The sequence below is a fragment of the Neolamprologus multifasciatus genome, chromosome 18, assembly GCF_963576455.1.
Source record: "Neolamprologus multifasciatus chromosome 18, fNeoMul1.2, whole genome shotgun sequence".
Classification (NCBI taxonomy): domain Eukaryota; kingdom Metazoa; phylum Chordata; class Actinopteri; order Cichliformes; family Cichlidae; genus Neolamprologus; species Neolamprologus multifasciatus.
In genome coordinates, this window is record NC_140456.1 from 6,132,075 (window position 1) to 6,138,652 (window position 6,578).

A 6,578-nucleotide genomic window follows, 5' to 3' on the forward strand; every position below is an offset into this window, starting at 1 on the left:
TTTATCCTGTCTTCCTTCTCTCACCCCAACCGGTCGCAGCAGATGGCCGCCCCTCCCTGAGCCTGGTTCTGCCGGAGGTTTCTTCCTGTTAAAAGGGAGTTTTTCCTTCCCACTGTCGCCAAAGTGCTTGCTCATAGGGGGTCATATGATTGTTGGGCTTTTCTCTGTATCTATGAAGCGCCTTGAGGCGACATTTGTTGTGATTTGGCGCTATATAAATAAAATTGAAATTGAAATTGAAAATTAGAACTGCATTTTTTTTTTCACTTTGACATTTTTGTTTTCACATTGAACTTGAACATTTTTCTGTTATTTTGCAAATTCTCCTATTTTATATATTTCAATAGAAAACTCAGGAGAAATTCTTTGGTAAGTTAAACATTTTTTGGCAATAAAACGGTTTCTGAGGGCAAAGCCAAATATTCATCCAATTTCACCACCTGAGAAACATTCCCCACAGCAAACAGGTTTCACAAATTCTCATTTCTCAAAAATCTTCCAAGTCTTTACACGTCTCTTCTGTTAATCAGTGTCTAAAAGTGAATCGACACTTTTAAGGTGTATTGCTACTCTCAAGTGTCAGTGAAATATTTAATCTATTTTTACATGTTTTTGTTTTATGAAAGTATGTTTTGTGACCTTCAGTAACTCCATATTGTGGACAAAACCTCCACCATCAGCAGGGAACAGTTTCAATAATTTAACACTGTCTTGGTCATGATGTGCTGTGCAGCAGACAGAGGCATAAACCCAACATGCAGATACTCAGATGCAGAAGTGAACCTAAAAGGCAGCTTTATTGCTGGACTTGCAGGCAACCATAGTACAAAGAACTTCACTAGGAAGCTAGACTACAACACAGACAAGACACACAGCAAGGGTGAGCTCATGACAAGGGCTGTATCCCAATTCAGGGTCTGCAGCCTTAAAGTACGCAGCCTTAACGGTCCTCAAGGTCCGCATACTCAAAGACCGCTAAGGCCGGAAGTGCGAGGCTTGTAGGCTTGTGAAATGGGACGGTCTAGCCTCCGTCGCGCTGCCCAGGTTGCCTAGCAACCATGATACAAACCGCTGGAAACGTTTCATACAGCTTTGTTTGACAGAAATGAAGGAGAACATATTTTGTTCATTTGTTTCTACATGAGCTCTGTGTGATTTAATAAGTATCTGAGGCTGAGACCACAGGACTGTAAAACATGATTGTTGGGCTTCATTTCTGTACTGAACAGTCATTTTAAGATTAGCTAGTAAATAACAATTAGCTAATGTTGTTCATGAGACTAAAGTCATCTCACTTTGGTAATGTAAATATAATATGGCCAATATTATTGTTCTGCCTTTTATAACTTAAATGGGATATTATAGTTGTAAACTGCCCTAGAGCTCCCTCTAGTGGCTGCTTTGTAATATGGGTTCGGTTACTTTGGGAAGGGAAAAAATGAGAACATGAAGAAGAAATAAAAAATGGCGGAAAGTGATACCGTAATGTTATTGTTCTAAGCTTATACGGACCTTAAAATGTTGTTCCCATGGACAAGATATGCCTGTAAGTATGAGTGTCGATAAAATAATTATTATCTTTTGTTTTGTGTAAAAATGGTTCGATGATTTATACATTTAATTTATACAAGTTTTATCTTGTTAGCTTGCAGTAAGAGTGTAACAAGCTAGTTTACAATGTTAGTTAGCTAATACAGTATTTTGTACTTTCAGTTTTACGATGGTCAAAGAGAAGGCAATGGTCAGAGGCCATTCTTCAATAAATCAGCGCAAAAAGGAAATAAGTCTGATTATTGGAGCATCGTTATCTCGCTGTCTAGCTGGTGAAACTAAGAGACTCAGGGCGAGGACAGCATAATTATAGTTATCATATTAATCATTATTAGTTATTACAGCAGTGAGTTTGAACTCTGTGTCAAATACTGAGCTTCAGTAAAGATTCAAGTTGCAGTTATTTATATTTCCTATCACCTTAAATCTTCACTCAAAGACAAGTATCTTTGACAGTGTATATATAGATGTATCATATATAAGAGACAAATATTGTTCGTTTAATATGTTGGCATTACTAAATGTGGCTCAGCTATAGGAGACAAAAAACGAACAAAATAAAGCAGCAAGTGATGCAAACTGAGACTCAGACATGTAAGCTTGATACTGGGGAATAAACAGACCTGGAGACAAAAGGACAAAACACAGATGATAGAGAGACAGAGAGACGACAACAGGAGAGACTAAAGACAACACAAAGATGAGACAAATACAGACTAGACATGAAAAGGGGACAAACATGAACAGAAACAAGAACCAAAACCTAGAAACATAAGCAACAAAACTCAGAGGCTCTCAAAACCTGAACATAACTATTTCATAATTCTGAAGAATGAATAAAATGTCCAACAAACTCAAAAACCTGGGTCAAATTCCCAGGAGCATGACAGTCAGACATTAACCTTTTTCATTGAAAGGTATTCTGTAAAGTTCAGTTTTCAGATTCCACTTGAAGAGTCTCTTAAAAGCACCTGAAGGTAACTTCAGATTATCTTCCTGTTTCTAGGGCAGAATGATGGTCTTGTGTTATCAAACCTCAGGCTGGTGCCTCCAGTGTCCATGCATGCAGAAGCTTCTTCTTCATGTGTCAAACCATCCAAAACAGGAGTTTCCAAAGCTGCCGGGGTGCAGTCTGTTCAATGTTTCATGTCATCCCTGCAGAGCCAGAGCACCAGGCCTCCTATTTTCAGTCAAGGAAGGTGAGACAAAACCAGTAACCATAGTGCTCTGTGTCGAATATTTTCTATTCTATTGTTTCTATTCTGTCACTGTGTGTTAACCCTGTGCAGGGTGAACGCTGCCTTTTGCCCAGTGAAACCCGAGGTTGATGGATGTTACTGAGTATTACTAATCATGTCACAGAATCTATAAGACAAACTCATTTTACACTGTGGGCCACTTACAGGTAACTTTGATCATAAGTGGGCCGGACACGTGAAGCTGCACGATTAATGTGTAAAATTACAGACAAGTTCTTTTAGTTGATTCCCCAGACTGTCCTGTAATTATAAAATATAAAGTCTTTCATAAACTTAAAAATAATCTCCTATTTTTCAATGATTCCACTATAAAAAAAAGACAAAGAAATAAATTACAAATTTAGTGGAAAAAAACAGGAACTTTAATTGTTTAACTGTCACCTAATGACTTTGGTGTAGTATGAATAGCAACTAAGGGGGATTCTTTAAAATGTCAAGAAAACCTAAAATTGTTATTATTATTATTATTAGTGATAAATGTTAAAATTCATTTCACATTTTCCAGTTTCTGGAGGCTGATTCTGGCCCCCGAGCTTTATGTTTGAAACCTTTGTTATAAGGGATCTAAATATAATAAATGAGGAATAATCATCGCCTTTATCAGAAAAAATTATATTGCTATACAACATGTGCAGGTACAATTTAATACATTTTAAAAGATTTTTTGCAAAAAAATTAAGACATAAGTGAAGTGATTATATTGTATTAATAGAAAAAAATGCTTGACATAAATAGAAATTAATTACAAATATTAATTAATTAATTACAAATTCCTCCAGCCAACCTAAAAAAAATACCTTGCGGATAAATTTAGGCCCCTGCAGGTCAAAAAGGATGTCGCCTTATAGGAAAGTCTTATTTGGTTAATCTGCTCTTTATTTTCTCTGTTAATCACTTCACCGGCTGGTCTAAGGAACTGATCTGTTTCATCCAGCCTTCAGTGCAGTACACACTCCAACATGCACAATGAAGCAAAGCACTAAAGAAAATCTGCAGGATTTAGATTTGAGGAAGCAGAAATAGAGAAAAACTATTCAAAACTATTCAAACAATAAACTCAGTCATTAAAATTGAAGCAGATTAATTTTCTGGCTGTAAATTAACTGATTCATCTCATAATCATTTGAACTATTCTGATGTTTTTGTTTTTACTGAATGAACTGAGTTTGACAGAGCAGGTGGATTTAAGTAAATACTTTCCATTTTCATGTATAAGCTTTAAACTGGAGATGTGCTGATAGGACTGGAGGAGAAAAGAGCTCGTCTGTAGTCTGTGGCTTCTGACTCTGACAAACTCTTTGAGCTCCAGGAAAAAAAACAGATGTTTATACCTCTGGAGTTCTCAGCAGGAACTGAAAGACTGAAGATTTCTTTCATAAAACTGAGCAGGCACTGAGTCGTCTCCAGCTACGGTACATTTCTCATCTGCTCTGAGCTGCTTCTCAAAAGCCTGCTGATGGACTAAATTTCCTTTAATTGTAGCTAAAGGCGCTGACTTTTTGTTGGACGCGACAGGCGCGATCTAAAGCGACTGTTGCCGTAAACGCCTTTATTTTCCATAAACCTGCAGAGGTTGAGCTGCAGCTGTCTGCAGAGGCACGGTCATGTTAAAGCTACATCTGATAAAATGAAGCGTTCACAGCAGCAGCATGGGGATGTGCAAAAGTCTCCTCAACTTCTGCCTCAAAACTTTTAATACTCAGTGATAAAGTTTTATTGAGAAAGTGACAAACTGGGTCACGTTCTTTTCTTTTTTACTTTAAGTACAGCTGCATGAAAAAAGTTATTTATACTTTATTAAGTATATTTTACCGCTTTCTGATTGTAGCACAAAAAAGAGATTAAAGATAAAAAGAGTCATTTATGGGAAATGACAGAGACAGACACCTTTTTATAGGCTCACTGTATTATTATCAGTTAAAACCCAGCAGCGCTGTCACCAAAGCACTTGCTCATAAAGGTCATATGATTGTTGGGGTTTTCTCTGTTTTCTGTATTATTGTAGGTTCTTTACTTTACAATAGAAAAGGCATTGAGGCAACTGTAGTTGTGATTTGGTGCAATATCAATAAAACTGAATTGAATTGATAAAAAAATCTCTTAAATAGTTTTAAACTTACTTAAAGAACATCAATCTCTAAGTAAATATTAAATTCCAGAAAGAAAGACAACATATTTTCAGTCGTCTGGCTCATCGTGACAGGTTTGATGAGCCCTGTGGTGTTCAGGTGTATAACGTGGTGTTCAGGTGTATAACGTGGTGTGGAGGTGTGTCTGCAGCAGCACCGAGGTCCTCAGCTGATTTTAATTTCAAATATGTGTCTTGGGCGTAACTTTGTTTATGGCAGCCTGTGTGATTCATGCTGTATTCACCTTGCACGCTAAGGTGCTGGCCAATTAAATCACCAGGAAGGCCGATGAACACCCGCCAGGCTGCATAAAATTTGATTAAAATCTGCTGCAGAACATAACTGTGAATTCTGACAGCCAATTTCACATGTTAGTGTTTCAGTCACTAAAGACTGGCAGTAAATGGAAATGTCAAATGATTCATTACAAGGAGCTGCCAACTTTAGAGGCTGGTTAATCGTGACAAATCTTTTCCTTCACTCAGGTTAGCTAGTAGATTGCGGCTCAAGCAGTGAACACATGTTATCTCTATTCGGACTTTCCCAAGTGTTCTTTATCTCTTTGCTCTTGCTGTTTTCTTTTATTAAGCAGCTTTAATCTTGTCCCAGCTGTGGTTCAGGTGGTACAATTGGTACCAGTCACAGGGTCAGTGGATTGGTCCACAGTTTCCTCCAGTCCACATGCCAAAGTATCCTTGGACAAGACACTGAACCCCAAGTCCATCAGCGTGTGTGAATGTTGGCTAAAGCCCTCAGGCACAGATAGAAGTGCTGCATGAACGTGTGTGACTGGGTACATGAGACATGTAGCAGAAAGTGCTGTGAGTAGACAGGACCTATGCAAGTACGACATCATTTACAAACAACCAACACTTTTTATTTTCACTTTTTTTTCACTTTCATTGTGTTTTTATTTTGCCAGGGTGCATGCCTTATTTTCTCTCATCCAGTGTTATGTTGAATTATTCATCATTCAGTCTTATGTGGAGTTCAGGTCCAGAGATAATAATTGAGGCCAAACGCCACTTTTAACATTGGATGTAAAACTTTCTTTTTAAATAAAAAGGGCAGTGATGCTAAACCAGCCTTTAGTTATGCTGCTATCTCCTTAAATCTAGTGTTGCTAGCTATTTCCCAGGCTAACTGCTGCTCAGTTCCCCAAAACAAACAACCACTGAGGCACAACTCAGAGTTAAAAATGTGCTCTGATGAAATGATCAGTTTGGCTGGACTCTCTGCTGTTGCAATAAAGTAATAATGTCTTAACATCCATCCATCCAGGGTTTCTGGAGATGAGAGGATTTAGAAGTTAGCAGTGAAATAGCTCAATAAAGGAGAATCCATGTTCTAGTATTTCTGAAACAAACAAACAAAACATGGAAAACCATCTAAACTTTGTATGAAATGTAAGGAAAGTTGTGTCTGGTCATTTATTTCTTTGTTGTAAAAATGCTTCTTGGCAACAAATCTTATGTCAGTTTACCTAATATGACATATGTAGTAGCAAATAATAAATAAATAATAACCTGTGGTTTGCTTACACTTGATCTACATGCAACTATACAAACATGTGAGGATTATTATATTGACTGCTTGATCTACTGCAGTGACAACACTGAGGCCTCAAAGCCTTAATTCA

At 37.5% G+C, this 6,578-nt stretch overlaps 1 long non-coding RNA gene across 1 annotated transcript; it reads left to right on the plus strand.

Annotated features, from left to right (window-relative positions):
- The first annotated feature begins 508 nt into the window (after positions 1 to 508).
- On the plus strand, positions 509 to 5,805 carry LOC146497230 (uncharacterized). The gene is made up of 2 exons (XR_014870483.1): positions 509 to 1,546; positions 2,558 to 5,805. It is a non-coding gene; the product is annotated as an uncharacterized LOC146497230 (long non-coding RNA).
- The last annotated feature ends 773 nt before the right edge of the window (positions 5,806 to 6,578 follow it).